The following is a 21,649-nucleotide window of genomic DNA, read 5'->3' on the forward strand; positions in this document are numbered from 1 at the left end:
AAATGAGGAATATAGCGGTGGGGAAGCGTTACTGGGGCCAGGCACTGATGTTAGCTGCTTTCTAGCTCATAGACAGTGTTGGAATCCATCCCAAAGGTCTTCTGTGGGGCTAAGATCAGGACTTCATGCAGTTAAGTTCTCACACACCAAACTTGGCAAGCCATCATTTTACAGCCTTCACATTGTGCATTGCTTTAGTTATGCCAAAACTAAATACAACAGATAGAAAAATGAGGTTGGTCTGCTGCTCCTGCACACTTTCTATAAACTTTTGATAACATCAAAATACTTCTGGAGGTGGTGGTTTACTGTACCGACCCCAAAAGCAGTGCAACTGTAAATAAAACGGTTCTCTGGACCTTCTTCATTTTTTATTATTTTCTTCCCCCAACATTCTTAAAAAACAAAAGGTGCATGTCTTCAGAAAGATGTTTTTGTGCTCTGGACACTTTTTGGATGAAACACATCATCCTTAGTCTTAGCTATGACTAAGAATTATATGTTTTGTATAAAACGCATAAGCATCTGCCTGAATAAATGCCGTTGTCTTTTAAGAATGTCAAATAAACAATTGCTTTTAAGAAATAAGTTGTGGAGAACAATTCTTGTCTACAGTTATGCCAAAACTGAAGGGAAAAATGCATCAAAACCATCACATGAGAATACATCCTTAGGCCTCATGCACACGACCATGCCGTTTTTTGCTGTCCACAAACCGCGGATCCGCAAAAAACAGAAGCCGCCCGTGTGCTTTCTGCAAGTTGCGGAACGGAACGAGCGGCCCATTGTAGACATGCCTATTTTTGTCCGCATCACGGACGACCATCCCTACTACTCGGGTTACTTCTTCTGTGCTAGCTGGATTCAGGGTCTCCAGGCAGGCTGTACTTCTCCACTAGCCTCCTGGTGGCAACTAGAAGCCTGGACTATCTAGCTGCATGTCAGGAGGAGGCCCTCAGCATATCTCTGGCTGGTGCCTTCTCACTTCTGTCCTCACAGACTCCTGACTATGACCTGACCCCTCCCTGTCTTGGCCTGAACATTTATACTAGGGGCTCTCTATCTTCCTCTAGTGTCTAGGATGCCTAACTACACCCCAATAGGCCTGCTATGCATGTCACAGGGGAAAACAACATATGTAAAAGCACATAGAAAATACATTAACATGCATAGATAAACATAATGCCACTGTCCCTTAGGAGTAGGAGTAACACGTGACCCAATTGACCCATGTGTAGTGCCTACCCCTACCTAGTGGGACACTACATACCCCCATGCTACAACATTGCCCGTCCTCGGGGCAACATAAAAGGGGCCCTGCCCAGCTGGAGACTGTGCCTTAAAGAGAACAATAATGCAAAGCAGGAATATACATCTACATTTGAAAGTACATAAAGGTATACATCAGGCAGTTCCGCTGGCTTAGCAACAAGTTCGGTGAAAAGGGGCGTCGTTCTCTTCTCTCAGGATAATGTAAGGGGACAGGGGAGCTGACCTGGTGCAGCGTATCAAGGATACCAGGATTAGTCCATTATAAAACCTTAAGTGCAAATTGTCCATAATAAAACAGTAGTAGTCCATAAAAAATGCAGAACAAATGTAAGTTTTTGGAGGCTCAAGTATATAAATGAGTCCGTACCCAGGTTTCCTGTTTTTATAGATAGCTAGTGCAAGTGATAAATACTGGAGGATTGCCAAGATAATATAGTAAGCAGAGCAGAGTAGCATTTCAGAGGCCCACATACGTTAGAGTCATCTTTGGGCACATTTTTTTAAAGTAGCAAAATCTCAGAGACCCACATACGTTAGAGTCATCTCTGGGCACATTCCCTTGAAGCATAAGTTGCATATAAAAGTCACAGCACATAAAAGAAGTCCACATTATTTAAAAAGGTATATCAAAACCAGTGCTGCAATGTCCCTTAATCAACCTGAAAAGGGGGTTAAAGGGTTAAAGTGCAAACAAAAATAGGCACAACTGGGTTTTTAGTTCTGTGAAAGCAGGCAGGAAATCCTATTAACTATATGGCCTTGCTACATTTGGTATTTTCAGTGGCCTACCACCTCCACTGAGCCGTGGGTAACTGGCAGCAGCAACAGAGGGCCAAAACGAAAGACTCCTGTCCTGGAAGGGTTAAATCCTGTTTAATAGGGTCCCTTGGCAAAAGCAAATCACACAATGGCCTAGTAGGCCTCCTCACAGGGGCATGTCAAATCCACTTGGAATAACAGTGGCACCTCCTGGTTCCATTTGTGAATGGGGCCTGTATTGAGAGTTGACAGGCGGATGGGCCCACAAAACAGTATTGGGAGGCAATTGCAGCATGAAAGGACCCCTAATTGGTATTGGCCCCATAGGCCTAGGGGTAATTGCGGTTGGTGACTGCATCGGTCCAGGCATGATGATCGTAGGCTGCTGCACTGGCCTGGACAACGGGGTACAGTATAGGAGAGTTTCCTTGGGGGGCCCCACCGCAGGTGCAGACACTATGGATGGCCGGCTGGCAGGGACAGGTACCCTTACCTCAGACCTAGAGACGTCCAAGTCGTTAAGTTTACTTTCCTCCTTCTTAGGCGGGGACTGGATCCTGGAGGTAGCAAGCCGGCGCAGGTCTCGTAGCTGTAGCTCCAGTCGGACGATCTGATCATCCAGGCTCTCGGGCTCAGCGTCGCTGTCCTCCGATGTCGCCGCCGACACAGGTGGAAGAGTTGGCGCATCCTGCGCAGCCGCTGCAGGTTCAGGTGAGGCGTCTACTCTTTTCCCTTTGCGGATATTATCCAGGGCAGCATGGAATCGCTCTAGGTTTTCAAAGTCCCGAATAGTTTTCTCTCGGCAAGGCAGCTCAGGGAAAGGATACAGGCTCACCCTCTTTTCCACCACCGTTGGTTGCCAGAAGACGTTCGTGCCTATGAAGGAGCCTCGCTCCTGAAATGTATTATGGGCCGGTTCTGGAGACCGCTCAGGTTCACGCTCTCAGCCAGTATAGTCCTCATCTTCTTCCCAGTCCTCCGGCTTCTTTTTAGGACAGGTCACAGCAGTGGCGTAGGGGCCTCGCAGGCCCTTGGCAGGGGTAAATTCTACCTCCTCTCCCTCGCGGAGGTTGTGCATGTGTTCTCGGAGGTAGCTCCGCTTGACTGACCTCCGATTAACATAGAGATCCCTGCCGGTAGTATAGTCCTTTATGAAGCCGAAGCCTCTGTCTTTATCAAAGGCCACTACCAGCCCCATTCTCCTTTCCAGACAGAGTTGGTTGTCAGTGTGGCGCTCTTGAACGGTCTTTGCCAGTTCCCCAAAGTAAATTTAGGTTTTGGTCGTCTTCTTTATCGCGGCCCCCCGTCTCTCTGCTATCAACGCCGACCATTTAAACGAGGGCTGGTAAAAGTCTTTCCATGAGCTGTAGTAGGGCTCAGGCTGCTTCCTCAGTGGCAGGCAGGTGGGTCTCAGAGTAGGCCGGTGGAGCGTACTCTTGCTCTGGATCATCAGAATTCGTTTTTAGTCCAATAGGTGCTGACATCTCTGCAGAGCAGTCTTCACTGGTCAACATGCTCGATCCTTCTTCGGAGAGCGACAGGGCGGCACCAATAATCGCAGACAGATCCTCCCATTGCTCTGGGAGGCCGCCCCCCCAGGTACTCCTGCATAGGCGGAGTCCATCACAGCAGACATGCAAATGTCCAGACAGGGCGGTGGCGCGGACATATAGCCTTTCCCGCACTTTTCAGCAGAAGGCGCCAATTTTTACCGCCAATAAAGTATGAAGATGACGCAGCAATTAAATCCAGACAGGTTAAGCGGCCATCTTTGAGCAAAAACGCTAAATCTCCCTCACAGACCTCTAAATCCTCTGCTTCTCTTCAGATACTATATTATATAACAGTCTGTCTGCAGCTACCACTAGGGGGAGCTCAGCGCACAGCCCTGCCCCTTGCTGCTCAAACTTGCCCATTTGTATATGAATAAAAATACCGATATCTCTGCAGTTGTTTATCATAAAGACAAAAGAAAGCTATAATATGCATGCTGAGGTCTACCAGGCAGTATACTTGGTTTAATAGGGCTGATCATGCTGACAGACCCTTTAAACAGGGAACCATAATTATCACACTGGTTCAGGTTATATGATAAATGTGGCATATCTATAGGCTGCCACCCTCTGCCGCCTACACCTACAAGCAAGTCCTGAGAAACATTACAGAGCAAAGAATGCTGGGATTGGTCAGCAAACCCAGCAGGAATCTGATGAAAACAGGAAGTTCTGCATGTAAACATCCTGCAGGATGCAGTGATGCTGAGAACTGGGGAACATGTACATGGGGCAAAAAATATGCAGGGCATTTTGGGCAGATAAAAAAAAATCATTAGGGGACTAGAGCAGCGCCGGATGTGGAGGGGCAAATCAGGCAATAGCCCAGGACCTCCACTCCCAAAGGGCCTCCAGGAGATCCAAGACACTGGGTTCACATAGGGAGCACCAATTAAAACCTATGGCAGAGCAGAACGACAGAGCTGTACGGAGTGTTAGTGTCTACATTCATATGCAGCGTTCCACTGAGAAGCCGGAGCGGAGTATGGGAGTGGTAGTCAGGACCGTATTTAGAGTGCACGCTTAAAGGGGATATCCGGTAATTAATGTTGATGACCAGGACCTGGGACCCCCACTTAGCAGCTGTAAGAAGAAGCCGTCGCTTCGTGAGCGCCGCAGCCTCTTGCTAGGCCATGTGACTTCACCGTACAGTCACATGGCCTAGTTGCAGCCCAGCCCCATTGAAGGGAATGGGGCTAAGCCACAATACCAAGTACAGCTGCTATACAATGTACAAAGCTGTGTTTGTAAATCTGCCGGCACACGGCGGCTCCCTGTAACAGCTGATTAACGGGGGTTCCGGAATAAGGACCTCCAGCAAAGTGATAATAATGAGCTATCCATCGTTATCCATTCCTGCATAACCACTTTAACGGAAAGCCACATTCCAAAAAAAACTAAACTCGGGGAAACTAAGGCCCCATTCTGTATGTCCCTCAAAAAAGATAGAACATGTTCTATTCTTGTCCATTTTGTGAACAAGAATAGGCATTGTTTCAATTGGTCCGCAAAAAAAGTCACATGGATGTCATCCGTATTTTTTGCAGATCTAGAATTTGGGGAGCGCAAAACACATACGGTCGTGTGAATGCACCCTAAAGGCCCAATTCAGACGACTATATTTTTGGTCGGCATTTATGAGGATTTGATGCCGCCCCATTTATTTCAATGGGGCAAAAAAGATAAAATGTGTCCTATTTTTGTCTGTTTTGCGGACAAGAATAGGCATTCTTACAATGGATCCGCAAAAAAGATGGATGCTACACGGACGTTACACGCACGTACTCTGCAACGTGTGCAGATAGCCTAACATTATTCCGGGGAGGAGGCGGGAGCTAAAGGCTGTACTAATGAGCGCTCCACAATGGAAGCGCTCATTAGTAACAGTTGGTATAAAATAAGTTGCTGGTAGAAAAAAAGTTACCGGCCGGGTGGCAACCGTAGTCTTATGTGTGGACAGGAAGTCAGTTTCTACATTTATGCCTTTGACAGCCTCATTGTCAAGTCTCATAGGAATTAATAGAGAAATTGACTTCCTGTCCACACAAGGCGCTGTGTCAATTGGAGAGTCAGAGTGTCAGTCACATGACATAGGTGAGGAACAGAAGGCAATGGATAACGCAAATACAGTCATCAGTAAAAAAGATTACCTTCACTACAATTCATATCACGTATCCTTCAAATGGGCCAGATAACCATTTTGTGAGTGCTTTTTTAACCCCTTAGGCCTCTTTCACACATGCGTCGCCGGACAAGATGCGGGTGCATTGCGGAAAAATGTGCGATTTTTCTGCGCGAGTGCAAAGCATTTTAATGCGTTTCACAGAGGTTTCACAGAAGTTCGGGGATCGGTGTTGTGTAGATTTTATTATTTTCCCTTATAACATGGTTATAAGGGAACATAATAGCATTCTTAATACAGAATGCTTAGTAAAATGTCGATTGAGGGGTTAAAAATAATAAACAAATTTAACTCACCCCATCCACTTGATCGCGTAACGGATCTACTCTTCTTTCTACTTTCTTCAGGACCTGGCTAAAGAATCTTTGACGTCACTGCGCTCATCACATGGTCCATCACCATGGTGATGGACCATGTGATGAGCTCAGTGACATCACCACAGGTCCTTTTCATCAAAAAAAGAAAGACATGCCAGGCTGAGAATTCAAGTGGATTAAGGTGAGTTTATTAATAGTTTTTTTTTTTTTTTAGCCCCTCCATCACTATTTTACTAAGCATTCTGTATTAAGAATGCTATTATTTTCCCATATAACCATGTTATAAGGGAAAATAATACAATCTACACAACCTTGAACCCAAACCTGAACTTCTGTGAAGAAGTTCGGGTCTGGGTACCACATTCCGTTTTTTATCACGCGTGTGCAAAACGCATTGCACCCGCGCGATAAAAACTGAACGGAGCGCAATCGCTGTCAAAACTGACTGCAATTGCGTACCTACTCGCGCGGGTTTGCCGCAACGCATCCGGCCCTTATCCGGACACGCTCGTGTGAAAGAGGCCTAACAGGCAATCTTTTGATTGCTTCTCAAACACAATGCACTATTCCTATAGTGCAATGCAGTTTAATGTCAGTGCTATACTGACATTGACCACCAGGCCTGCTGGGGAACAGTCAAGGTAGGCTTGTGGCCTACACCAGGTCCCAGCCAGCATATACACACATTGGCACATTGCTCTACCTGAAGCTTGCTGTACTAAGAGTACTTTCACACTAGCAGCAGGGGACTCTGGCAGGCTGTTCAGGCGGGTGAACAGCCTGTCGGATCCGTCCTGCTGCTAGTTCACGTGTGCATGCAGTACTTTTAGTCCGGCTGCCTCTCACCGTGCGCTGCCATGCCGCCGCTGGAACTCTGCCCCCATTATAGTCAACGGGGACGGAGCAGCAGTCCGGGGGCACACGTGAACTAGCGGCAGGACCGATCCGACAGGCTGTTCACTCGCCAGAATAGCCTGCCGGAGTCCCGTGCCGCTAATGTGAAGGCACCCTTAAGTACTTGCATTTTGATACTGCCATTTAAACCCATTTTTTTTTCTCTGCTTGGTTAAGGGGAGTAAGCAACTTGAAACAAGTAGGTCCCTTTCACAAAAGCGAGTTTTCTGCACTGGTGCAATGCGTGACGTAAACGCATAGCACCCGCACTGACTCCTGACCCATTCAATGGGTCTGTGTACATGAGTGTTTTTTTTTTTTTTCACGCATCAGCTCTGTGTTGCATGAATAAACGCAGCATGTTTTATATTCTGCATTTTTCATGCAGCCCTGGCCCTATAGAAGTGAATGGGTCTTCAGTGAAAAACGCATTACATCCACAAGCAGGTGCTGGTGCAAATCTTCCGTTTTTTATCACAAGCGTGAAAAACGCATCAAAACGCATTGCACCTGCGCGGAAAAAACTGAACGCAATCGCAGACAAAACTGACTGAACTTGCTTACAAAATGGTGCGAGTTTCACTGAACGCATCCAGACCTAATCCGTATCGTTCGTGTGAAAGAGGCCTTAGGGGCATTGCAGACCTGGAGAGAGGCTTAGACCTCACTGTCCAGGCACTAACTGGGGTCAGTGAAATGGAGGTGGGAGGAGGAGGGCAAAATCAGGACTATCAGATCAGCAGTTGGGTTAATGTAGAAAGAAGGGGTAGAGGGAAAAGTGCCAGGGAGGCTAGTCCTGAGCTGGAACACCCTAGTAAATATGCCTGTTTGGCTGATATTAGGGATGAAAGCCCAGGGCCAGCAACACTGCAGCAGGGCGTTTCTCCTAGCAACCAGGAGGATGCCCCCTGCAGGAAGGATGGGAAAGGAGTGCAGCAAAGGTCAGAGAGATGCTGGTGGTAGGGGACTCTGTTATTAGGAGGACAGACAGGGTCATCTGTCGCAGAGACTGTGAATGCCGAACAGTGTGTTGTCTGCCGGGTGCTCGGGTTTGGCATATTGCGGATCGGATTGACAGATTGCTGGGTGGGGCTGGGGAAGACCCGGCGGTCATGGTACACATTGGCACCAATGACAAAGTCAGGGGAAGATGGAAGGTTCTTAAAAATGATTTTAGGGAACTAGGAGAGAAGCTCAAGTCCAGGACCTCCAAGGTAGTGTTTTCAGAAATACTACTAGTGCCACGATCGTCACCAGAGAGACGACGGGAGCTTAGGGAGTTAAATAAGTGGCTTAGAAGCTGGTGCAGGAAGTAATAGTTTGGGTTCATGGAGAACTGGCCTGACTTCTCGGTCGGTTACAGGTTCTACAGTAGGGATGGGCTGCACCCTAATGGGGAGGGTGCAACTGCCCTGGGGGAAAAATGGTTAGACGGCTGGAGGAGCTTTTAAACTAGGATAAGGGGGGGGGGGGAATCAGACTAATAATGGGGTAGATAGTGTAGATAGAGAGTGGGAGATAGAAGGGGACATTAGGGATTTAGAGGGGGCTGGGGTTAGCGAGGAAAGCAGGGAGAAGACTGGGCATAACAATACACTTATGAAAAAAAGAAATGCTGGTAACAAGAGCCTGTTACATACAAACATCAACCAAGGTAACCCAAAAATCCTGGATATTCACTTTACAGGTAATAGTAATTTAAAATGTATTTTCTCAAATGCCAGAAGTCTAGCTAGCAAAATGGGGGAGATGGAGGCTATGGTACTAGAAGAACACATAGATGTAGTTGGTGTGGCTGAGAAATGGTTGGATTCTTCACATGACTGGGCTGTTAATATTTAGGGTTTTACACTACTTAGTAGGGCTGCAGCTAACGATTATTTGAATAATCGATTAGTTGCCGATTAATTACTACGATTAATCGATTAATCGGAAAAAACGACAAAATTACAAAACAGAGAGGTTTATATGATCTTACTTGAAAAATTATGTTCAAAGACAATATTAAAACAAATTGTGGACGACACTATTATGGGGGATCTGTGGACGACACTATTATGGGGGATCTGTGGACGACACTATTATGGGGGATCTGTGGACGACACTATTATGGGGGATCTGTGGACGACACTATTATGGGGGATCTGTGGACGACACTATTATGGGGGATCTGTGGACGACACTATTATGGGGGATCTGTGGACGACACTATTATGGGGGATCTGTGGACGACACTATTATGGGGGATCTGTGGACGACACTTATGGGGGATCTGTGGACGACACTTATGGGGGATCTGTGGACGACACTATTATGGGGGATCTGTGGACGGTGTAGTTATGGAGAGGGGGGGTCTGTGGACGGCGTAGTTATGGAGAGGGGGATCTGTGGACGGCGTAGTTATGGAGAGGGGGATATGTGCACTGTTATGGGCATAACAGTGCACAGATCCCTTTCCTCATAACAGTGCACAGACCCCCCTCCCCATAGCAGTGCCATAGACAGATCCTCCCCCCTCCCCATAGCAGTGCTATACACAGACCCCCCCTTCCCATAGCAGTGCCATAGACAGATCCCCCCTCCCCCTTCCCCCTAACAGCCCCGGCCCCGATGCTTGCATCTTTATTTTACCTTTTTACAATGACGCTCCCGCTCCTGTAACAGCCAGGAAGAGCGGACGGCGGCGTAACGTCACTCAATCACGTGACGCGCCTGCTCCGCCCACTTCATGAATGAAGGAGGCGGAGCAGGCGTGTCACGTGAGTGAGTGACGTTACGCCGCCGTCCGCTCTGCCTGGCTGTTACAGGAGCGGGAGCGTCATTGTAAAAAGGTAAAATAAAGATGCAGCGACCGCCCGCCCGCCCGCCCGAATAGCAACGAATCGGCGATTATTCGATAACTGGATTCGTCGACAACGAATCCAGTTATCGAATATAATCAATTACATCGATTAATCGTTGCAGCCCTACTACTTAGGAAAGACCGGGTCAATAGAAAAGGTGGTGGCGTGTGCCTGTATGTGAGGAGTGATCTGAAGACAAGTGTGAAAGAGGCAATTGTGGGTGAGGATGGTGAGGATGTGGACACCTTATGGGTGGAAGTTCAAAGGGATATAAACACTAAAAAAATAATACTTGGTGTAATCTATACGACCCCCTAACATCACAGAGAAGATAGAAACGCAACTGTATAACCAAATAGAACAGGCCGGTACAGTGGTCATAATGGGAGATTTTAACTTCCCAGATATTGACTGGAGTCATGGTTCTGCCTCAACCACAAAGGGGAGAAAGTTCCTCAACTTGCTGCAGAACCACTTTATGGGCCAGTTTGTAGAAGCTCCCACTAGGGGCGACGCTCTGTTGGATCTTGTAATTTCTAATGATGCAGAGCTTGTTGGTAATGTTACTGTTCGATAAACACTAGGTAATAGTGACCACAACATAATTATATTCCCCCTACACTATAAGAAGCAAACTCTGTCAGGCAGAGCAAAGACACTAAATTTTAAAAAGGCAAGTTTCCTTGTGTTGAGGGCAGCATTTCAGGGCATAGACTGGTAGCAGCTACTGTCACATAATAAGGCCCCTTTCACACAACCGTATGGCTTTTTCAGGGTTTTGCGGTCCGTTTTTTATGGATCCGTTGTTCCGTTTTTTGTTTCTGTTTCTGTTCTGTTTGTCCACTGTTTTTCCGTATGGCATATACAGTATACAGTCATTACATAGAAAAAATTGGGCTGGGCAAAAATAGATGGTTCTGCAAAAACGGAACGGATACGGAATACATACGGATGCATTTCCGTATGTGTTCCGTTTTTTTTGGTGGATTTAAATGGAGCCACGGAACGTGATTTGCGGGCAATAATAGGACATGTTCTATTTTTCAACAAAACGGAAATATGGAAACGGAATGGATACGGAGTACATTCCGTTTTTTTGCGGAACCATTGAAATTAATGGTTCCGTATATGCACCGTATACGGAACGCAAAAAACGGCCCGTAAACGGAAAAAAAAACTGTCGTGTGAAAGAGGCCACATTGAGTAATTGCACAAAAAATGTATTCCTTTAGGTAACAAGTATAAACGGCTAAAATTAAACCCCCCATGGCTTACAGCTACTGTAACTGTAAAAAGGGCAATAAAAGACAAAAAAAAAGGGCATTTAAAAAAATACAAATCTGAGGAGTCAGCTGGAGCGTTTGAAGATTACAAAGGGCTTAATACAATCTGTAAAAAGGAATAAATTAGCAAAAATAAAAAACGTACAGCAAAAGAGAGCAAAACAAATCCCAAAAAATTATTTGAATATTTAAATGATAAAAAATGTCTGAGCAGGTAGGTCTTCTAAATAATGCTAAAGGGGGATAAGTCACTGAAGATAATGAAAAGGCAGAGTTACTAAATGTTTTTTTTAGCTCTGTATATACAAAAGAAGAGAAGGGAGCCGATATCCTGATATCTGTGGTGCTGGGGCTGTTAGTACATCCAGTAATATACTTAATTGGCTAACTGTAGATATGGTCCAAGACAAATTAAATAGGGTAAAAACCCAGCAGCCCAAGTTCAACACTGTTAAAGAACATGGCCCCTTGTTCTTCCTTCCACTGTAACACTGCTGTCGATACCTGCAGGCCATTTTTGAACTAAAGCAGTGTCTCGTCCTCTTTTTGATGAAAAGCAAATAATCTTTTTCAGAACATGTCTTGCTCGTTGTAACAGCACTGGTATTCTTGATGTTGCTCACTTAATAAGCATACCTACATCCATCCCGCCAACTACGCCAAGTGGTAAGTTAGACAGGCAACAAACAGATTATAAACCTGCTTGTGATAATCTCTGCAACTCAGGAATCACTCTTAAATGGGCTAAGGACATCTTCAGAACAATATTGTACTTTGCCTCTGCATCTCTCAGGGGCACTATTCTCCCTTTTTGTTTCTTCCTGTGATGCAACTCGCCAGTGTTCTTCAGCAATACTGAGGCTTGTAAATTTCTGAGCTCCTTTCTTCTGACATGTCTGTTTTTGGCAAATAATTGTATTCTACACATGAAATGTAAGTTCTGGGGGATTTATTCTTATGACCCTATGTTATTATCTTCTCCTATTATTCCTACTAGAAGTTTATGAATAACTGTACAACTGGGTGTTACCATTAAGGAGTATGTTTCTGCACCGACCAATCAGTGCTGCCAGTGTCAGACTGTGTAAGGACACCCCCGCTTTCACCCCCCCTCCCCCGACAGGTAACACCCAGTTGTACATTTGTTCTTATAGTTATAGCAGAAATAATAGAGGGATAACATAACATAGAATTGCTCTACAAAAGAAAAGCATAAAAAGATGCTCCAGAATTTACATTGTATGGTGAATGCAAGTAGTTACTAAACCAAACTGGTCAGAGTTCTGCTTTCCGCCAACACTCTGTTGCCGATAATCTTCATCTGGACTATGAGGTTGTGCCTCCTGCTTTCCGCTCCAGTTGTCTACTTCCTGTCTGGGCTAACTTTCCCTCTTTGTCCATACTGACCAAGAATCTGATGCTCTCTGCTCGGATATTACAGGAGCATATCTCTGTGCTACAATATCATGTGTAAGCTGTTGCAAGCTCCAACAATATAGCACATGCAAAATATCCAGTAATGTTAGTAGTGATATCACACATCCATTGAGCCACCACGTGTGTACAGGCTGTTCCAAGCCCCAATGATCTTTCAGTTGCAAAATATCCAACAACATAAACAGTGATTTCGAAAATCTATCAACCCACTACATTGAAGACTACCAACCCATAAGGCCTTACCTCAACTTAACTAACCGTTTAACCCAAAATTTCCAAGCCGTTTAGCCAATCATGGCAAGTATCTAAACTACCACAAAACCAATGGAACTTCCAGGGACCATGGACATTTAGAGGTGGCTTCTTTTTATTAGTAGTCCTATAGTAATGTTCCCACCATGGGTTAGATGTTTGGAGATGATAAAGAATGTGTCACATCATCAACCGTCTCAAATGTTTGCAGGGCTCTTCTCCAGTCTTCGGATTTTGCTTTCTGCATTACCCCCCTTGAAATTCTGGTCACACATGCAAGACAAGAAAGACCCCTCCATTTCATGTGCCACCAACAATGGCCTCTTTCATTGAAGGGCTTTCAAGCTGCAGTGTTTGCAAACATAAAACTGGAAATAAAACTGAAGATGTCTTTGTAGCTACTCATCCCCAGAGCAAATAGATTGTCGTCTCTTTGGCCATTATTCAGGAACTTGTTATGTAGGGACTCGCAACACAGTCAAAGCTCTGCAAAGGGCCTGCAACAATGTCAAAGCTCTAACATGTCTCTATATAGAGCTGCATCCAATCACAATTGATATTCCCAAGAAACCCGCGTAGTCACAATTTGTTAATGACACAGGAAGGACACATTACTAAATCAGTTTTGGTATTATTCAGAAATTTCCTGTCATCTTGCCTCTGAATGTATCAGAGTTTATATTCTTACTGCCCTGTTCTTACTTTTGCCCGCTATGTACGAGAATATAACTACTATAATATTGCCTCCTATGTACAAGAATATAACTAGTATAATACTGCCCCGCTATGTACAAGAATATATTTACTATTATACAGCCACCTATATACAAGAATACTGTATACCGCATCTACTTTATTACTGCCTCCTATGTTCAAGAATATAACTACTATAATACTGACCCTATGTACAAGAATATAACTACTATAACACTGCCTCTTTTGTACAATAATATAACTGCTATAATACTGCCCCTCCGTACAAGAATATAACTGCTATAATACTACTCCCTACCTACAGTACATGTATACAGCTACTATAATACTGCCTCCTATGTATAAGAATATAACTACTATAATACTTCCTGTGTAAAGAATATAACTACTATAATACTGCCCCTATGTACAAGAATATAACTACTATACGGTTCAAAGGGCGGGTCTTTGGGGTCTTAATATGTCTAATATCAGATCTCAGGTTTTATTAGGGGGAACTGCTTCAGTAATCCAGCAGTTGAATAGTAAACTTAATAATCCCTCCCCCTTAATGCCAGCGGACCTCCTCCCTTTTGCTATGAGGCCAAATACCAAACACATAGCCACGACTTGGCTTAAATTTCGGAAGTTTAGGACAGAGGAATTTCTGGGAGCATCATCGGGTGACCTCCCTGACCAACACCCGCTTCATGCACTGATAAAAACATGTAATTTTCTGGAACTAATTGAACTGAACTCGGTTTCTAAACCGCTATTAAGCACTAACAGAAATAACCTTGCTCAGTCGTGGTTTGAGAAACTCCTCTCATCTGGAACTATCCCTCGCAAACTTATTTCCCTTTGCTACTTGTCATTGATGAGTCCCCGCTCCCCTGGAACGCTGCAATATTTGGGGCATTGGGCTGCTGAACTGAACTTAGAGCTGAGCGAGACTGATGTTATGCGCATACACGCGCACTCACACGGCTTCTCTAGGTGCACTAGGATACAAGAACACACGTACAAAGTCCTTACTCAATGGTATCAGACTCCGAAACAAATGTTCATTAGAGGAATGAGACAGGATGACAAATGTTGGCGGTGCCTGGACGAGATAGGGACTCTGTCCCACATCTTTTGGTTTTGCCCAAAAATCCGTCCATTTTGGGAAGGGGTCTTGTCAACTATCCATAAGATAACGCGTGTTACTGTTGAAGCGCCCCCTACTCTTGTGCTTCTGTGGCTCCCAACTCCTTCCTTCTCTTCCTCGAAAAGATGCTTAACCACTCTCACTTATTCCAAGCTGCCAGACTGCTCATCCCACAGCAATGGCTGAGCACAGAACCGCCCACTGTGGATGCATGGCTGAACAAGGTAGATCACATCTGCCGTATGGAGGAACTGGCGAGTTGGGAGGACAGAGATCACAACAGATATATGAAGCTTTGGACACCTTGGTTCATGTTTAGGGGTGATCAACAGAATGTCTGATGGGATGTAAGCTGTACAGCAGTTAGTCGTGGTACAACCATTGTCAGAAGTGATATTTGTGCACTAATGAACACTCTTTGGGGCTGTGGGCAAGTCATTATTATAGCAGAACTTGTGAATGTAGTTGCTGTCAGTATTTACTATAACTAGTTGATTTAGTACATGTGTAGAAAGGTTATGGATGGGCTTTGGTTTTTGTACCCCTCCCCCCCCCCTCTTTTCCTTGCTCTTTCCTCCTCCCTTCCCTAATCCCCTGCCTTTTTTCCCTTACTCCTTCCTTCCCCGTGTTACTTCACCCTTTTATCTGTGTTATTAAAGTACGCAGACCATACTGCGACATCTGTTACTCCTTTGTTTCAATAATTTTTATTGGATTTTACAACATTTATGCAAATTACAATAAAGATACGTTGCATTAAAAAACAGTATCTGATTTACATTTGCGTTGGATCAAACATATTCAACACGATGGCATAAACTTGCCATAACAAGAATCAACCCACTGTATGTGAAAGTCGTCAACTCCAACCGGAGCCCTCCTTCAGCAAAATTCACAAGCTGTAATCCTAGTAAAGCCGTACATGGTCGTAAGTTACAAAGATTAAGTGAGATCCACCTCCTTCCCTTATACACATATACCTCATTATTCTCAGAACTAGTAGGTATAGACGAACGGCTAAACAGTCCCAGCGCAGATGTGTATGTCTGTAATGAGGCCCATCATGCAGCCTTTCATGGGCACCCTCTCCCCACCCTGACCTCCTCTCATTTACAATAAGATGAGGCTACCCATCTTTGCCACTTTTTCATGGCTTTATGATATGAACCGTTGCCTAGGGCAATTATTTTCTCATATGCAAAAGTTGTGTTTATTTCAGAAATCAAGTCTACAATCCCCGGCACTTCTTGAGATTTCCATCTCCGCAAAAGCAACAGTTTTGCTAAAACACAAAATAAGCATATCAGTTTCCTCTCAATTCTTGGGAAATCATTTATCCCTATTAGTAGTAAAGCAAGTTGCGGTGTCCAGTTAACCTGTTGCGGAAGTAAGCGACCTAACAGCTCCCCACATGCTCTCCAGTATCCTTTAATCAGTGGACACTGCCAAAGAATGTGGAAAAGGGTCCCCCTGCATCCGCAGCCCCTCCAACACTCCCCAGACACCCCTGGGTACATAAATTGTAAAATTTCCGGGGTGTAATACCAGTGCAAGATCGTCTTTAGAGCGGATTCAACATGGGTGGAACAGTGCAGATGAGAATGGACTGCTTCAATAGACCTCTGCCAGTCGCTATCTGATAATTGTATGTTTAGAGATCTTTCCCATTTGCGCATGGGATGAGACTTCTTGAACTGTGCTGGTTGGAGTAATTCCTCATATAATAATTTGAGCCCTTTAGTGTTCGTGGACACATAAGTTATACCCACTTGATTACAGCACAAGTTAGAGGGGCGCAGAGATTGCAACAGGTGTCTAATTTGAAGGTACTTGAAAAATTCAGATTGTGGAAGATTGAGTTGCTCCTTTATAGACTGAAAAGACTGTAGCTGCCCATTCTCATACAGCATCTCCACTCTGCCAGTATCTCCCAGCTGCCAATTAGACAAATCAGTCTGAGGAAGCATAGCTCTGACCAGAGAAAAGGGGAGATGGGTCAGTGTAGGCCGCTTCCCCCCACCAGCTGTCTTGTGCATTTGTTTCCAGGCCTCTATAGACGCCCGCATAACCAGTGGAAATTTATTTGGCAACGGGATGTCCCAGAAGGGTATGTGCAGTAGATCCTTCAGGATGAAAGGTGCTGCCTGTGTTGTCTCCATCTGTACCCATGGGATCTCCTCCTTTCCCTGCCCCCAGTTTCTAAGCATAGAGACCAGAGTGGATAAATAGTATAATTTCATATCGGGTACTGCAAGACCCCCCAGTTTGCGAGTCCTCTGGATAATATCCCTAGCTACCCTTGGTTTTTTGTTCTTCCAGATATACTTAGAAATCACACTTTGCACCTTGCTAAAGAAACCATTCCGTACCAATATTGGGACGGTGCGGTACAGATAGAGGAAACGGGGAAGGATAAACATCTTGAAAGCTGCAATTCTGCCTAACCACGACGTTTCATGTTTGTGGAAATTTTCCAGGTCTTTCCCAACTTCCAGGAGCAGAGCCTCATAATTAAGCGTGAATAATTTCGACGGAGATGGCGTCATATTGGTGCCCAAGTATTTTATACTCTCTTTGCACCAATCAAAATTCCATTTCTCACGAAATGATCTAGTCAAGGTCTCTGGGATATTGATCGGAAGTGCTTGCGTCTTAGTGGAATTAAGATGGTAGTATGAGAGATCGCCATAGATTTTTATCTGGTCCATAACCGCTTGCAGTGATACCTCTGGTCTCGTAAGTGACAAAAGAACATCATCTGCATACAATGAAATTTTGTGTACCTGACTTCCAATCTCTACCCCAGAGATCCTGTGATCCAACCTGATTGCTTGGGCCAAAGGTTCCATAGCAATTATAAAAATTAAAGGGGACAAAGGGCATCCTTGCCTCGTACCGTTCGTCAGTTCAAACGCCTCTGACAGAGCCCCATTAACATATATGTTGGCCGTTGGATTGCTATATAGAGCCTCTATTGCACGCATAATAGGGCCACCAAAACCCATAGTAGAGAGCACCGAAAAGGCGAACGACCATCTGATCCTGTCAAACGCCTTTTCGGCGTCCAAGGCCAGAACCAGAAGGGGACTTTTTTTCTGTGTGATCTGGTGGAATACACCCAGCATTCTTCTAGTATTAAAGTAGGGCTGACGGGATGGAACAAAACCAGTTTGGTCCGCATTAATTATGGTTGGAAGAATTTTAGCGAGTCTGAGTGCCAAAAGTTTGGCGTAAATTTTCACGTCTTGATTCAACAAAGATATGGGTCTGAAATTTTGGGGTCTGTCAGAAGGCTTGCCTGGCTTTGGTAGGGTAATGATCATAGCCTGTAGGTTTTCTTTGGGAAAGGCTCCAGATGTTAACGCGCTCTGGCAAAAATCTCGCAGAAAGGGACTCAGGATGTGTGAAAACCACTTATAATAATGACTAGCAAACCCATCTGGGCCTGGTGCTTTCTCCCTTGGCAAGGAGGAAATCACTTTTTCTATCTCCTCGGTCGTTATCTGGGCATTTAGGGCCTGGAGTTGTGGAACCGTTAGGGTTGGCAAATTTAAGGATCTAAGGTATTCATCTGTCATCTCAGGCAGGTTTTGGGGGGTCGAAATGGTTTCTCTAAGGTTGTACAAGTCATGATAGTACGATTGAAATCCCTCTGCTATGGCCGACGGTGAGTATAGCTTGGTGTGTGACTTGGGATGTAAAAGAAATGGAATTCTGCTCTTTACCCGTTTTGCTTTCAAGCTGGCTGCCAGGAGTTTACCTGCTTTATTCCCTTGGGAGTAATAGCGAGCTTTACATCTACGGAGCCCTTTCTCATATGACTCTAACATATGGTTTCTCAGGTCAAGTCTCAATTGTTTTAGAGCCTCTGCCGTTGGGGTTGAGGGACATAGTTTGTTGCTGTCCTCCAGCTGTTTCAGTTTAGCCAGCATTTGTGATGTGGTCTCCTCCAGTTTCCTCTTTCTCACCGCCCCTTGCTGTATAAATGATCCTCTTATGAAAGCCTTATGGGCATTCCAGAGAACTACGGGGTCAATAGAATCTGTTCTATTAAGTTGGAAGAATTCTCTCAAGTCTGATTCAATGCGCTGACCATGCTGTGGACAAGATAACAGTATCGGATTGCTCCTCCATAAGTACTTTGGTGAGCAGTTATTGTCCTCCGTTAACGTCATTGTAATAGCAGCATGGTCAGACCACTTAATCTGCTTGATCTCCGTATCTAGCACTTTGGGCAATGCTACTCTGTCTGTCAAAAACATATCAATACGAGAATAAACATTGTGAACCCCCGAGTGGAAAGTGAAGTCTTTGATTGATGGATGCTGAATCCTCCATACATCATACACCTCCGCTTTCCACACGTCCTCCGCTAGAGTAGGGGTATGTCTCCCCCCATACGATGAGGTGTCAATCTCTGGGTCTGTGGTAATGTTGAAGTCGCCAAACATAATAAGCTGGCCCTTCCTTTTCCTATTGACCATTTTCATTACCCTTCGGAAAAAACTTTTTTGTCCCTTGTTGGGCGCGTAAATAGAAACCAGAGTGGCGGTCACATTATTCAAAGTGCAAACCACTATTACATATCTACCCATAGGGTCACTAAAGCTTTCAAATAATGTGAACGCCAGCGTGTTTTTAATAGCTATTAACACTCCTCTAGATTTAGAATCAAAGTGGGCTTGGAAAACATGGGGGAACTGCGCGTGCTGTACCCTATGAGCATCTGTGGCCAATATATGAGTCTCCTGTGCTCCCAGGACATCACACTTAAGAAGTTTAGCCTCTTTCCATAGGTGGGATCTGCGCATGGGACTGTTCAACCCGTTCACATTAAGGCTAGCGAACACAATTACCATAATATATCAACTTAAAGCGGAAAGCATAGAGGTCGCACAATAACCAATAAAGAAGGTGCAGGACGCCTCCCAGCCAGCACGTCCGCAGCCATAATATGAAGGTGGTGGAACAGTGTACAAGCATATTCGTGGCACCAGTCATGACTTGAGCAGCAAATACCAGTGGTAAAACATAAGAACATAAAATCAACAGCATAGATAAACAGAGGTGTATTCACAAGAACCAGCCGGTTCTCTAACACCAAATAACTTGGGGAATTAAAGTCCCGTCTGAGGCCTAGGTCTGGTACTTATACCGATAGACACTCAAACCTATCTCATAGGCAATAATTGCCCTGTATGTCCCCCGGTGAACCTTCTTCATCAATTCAGCGAGCAACGTCCCAGTCCCTGGGAATCTTATCAGGAGGGGGACGGCGATGTTCCTTTAGCAAATCGATTGGTATGTCCCAGCTTTGCAGCAACTTTTTCCCCTCATCGACGGACTTGATAGCATGTAGGTCGCCTAGGTGGTGTATCAACAGGCGAACCGGGAACCCCCATCTATACTGTATTTTCGCTGCTTGCAAGGCTGACGTAATAGGTAAAAGGGCCCTCCGGAGCCTAAGAGTAGCAGCTGATAAGTCCGCATATAGCGACACCTTGTGGTACGGAGCCGGGAGACCTCCATTTTGTCTGGCAAAAGACATTAGTTGCTCCTTGGTGGAGTAGAAATGAACCCTGGCCAATACATCTCTGGGGACATTTTCCTCCAGGTGCCTAGGGCGAGGGACTCTATGAGCCCTATCTATTTCCAAGTCTCTGTCGCTGCAGTGAGGCAGAGCACTTTTAATCAGCGCTTTCACATAAGAGGGAATATCTTTAGCAACCACAGTCTCTGGGATGCCCCGCAGCTTTATGTTGTTACGCCTGCTGCGGTCTTCTAAATCCGCCATTTTACATTTGATTGCCTCCACTTCCGCTTCTAAGGCATAATGGGCGTCTATGAGGTCATTGTGCGATCCCGCAAATTCTCCAAACTTGCGCTCTAGGTGGTCTGTTCTGTCCCCAATGTCCTCCACCTCTCTCCTCAAAGGGGCCACTAAGGAGCGCATGTCATGTAGGAAGGAGCGCCTCTGGATTAGAAGCATGTCTCTCATTATAGTATCAGTCAGGGCCAAATCATTAACTGGTAGCGCCAAAATTTCTGCCTCACCCGTGTCATGGGGGCCCCCTTGTGTTCCCAGAGTACCTGCGTCTGTCTCCGGCTCGGATTCACGGGTGTCCTCTGAGATGTGTGGCGGAGCTGCTGATCCCGCCGCTACGCCTCTCCCTGCATCCTGCAGTGTAACTGCCGTGCCGCTCACATATTCCTGGCCAGCTTCAAGGTTGTCCTCCTCAGGCGTCTGTCTCGGCCCCGTCTTAGAGTCTGGGCAAGTAGATGGTTGTAGGCCTTCCGCGTGTTCGCGTAGCAGTGCCGTCCTCTCCCCGGCGCCATCTTGAGATCTGCCCGCTTCTCTGGTGAAGTAGAACTTTGTTAGTTGCGGGTGCTTTATTGCCTTCTTTTTTCGGCCCGTCATGCTCTGGCCGAGTTCCTGGACCGGGTCCGCCACTTTAGGGTAGTTCACCGTGGGCTTAGTCGCTGAAATAGTCGCTGGTTTGTAGTGCTATCACTGGAGCTGAAGCACCTTACATCCGCGCGCCTCGGCCGCCAGACCACGCCCCCTCTGTTACTCCTTTGATCTGACCGCTTACAGGATATGGGTACGAGTGAATTATGACAAATGTTTAACTTGTACCATGGTCGCCATGTATGCCTTGTCATTTATATTCTGTGTATGTGTCCTTTTTGTATTACACATTTATATCCTGTGACTGTAACATGGTAAAATGCTGTGGTATGTCACTGTAATGTGCCTTTCTTTTCAATAAAAAGAAGATTTTCAAAGAATATAACTACTATAATACTGCATCTGTGCACAAGACTATAACTATTATAATAACTATTATAATACTGATCCTAAGTAGAATAATGTGATTACTTTAATACTTCCTTTGTACAATTTGTACAGACTTCAAGGTTGGAGAATTATAATTACTGTCAAATTAAACGTTTGAATGAAGCGTTTTACACATTTGGAGTTAAGGCAAATATAATAAATCAAAGCTAAAGATG

The sequence above is a fragment of the Bufo gargarizans genome, chromosome 2 (assembly GCF_014858855.1).
Source record: "Bufo gargarizans isolate SCDJY-AF-19 chromosome 2, ASM1485885v1, whole genome shotgun sequence".
Classification (NCBI taxonomy): Eukaryota; Metazoa; Chordata; class Amphibia; order Anura; family Bufonidae; genus Bufo; species Bufo gargarizans.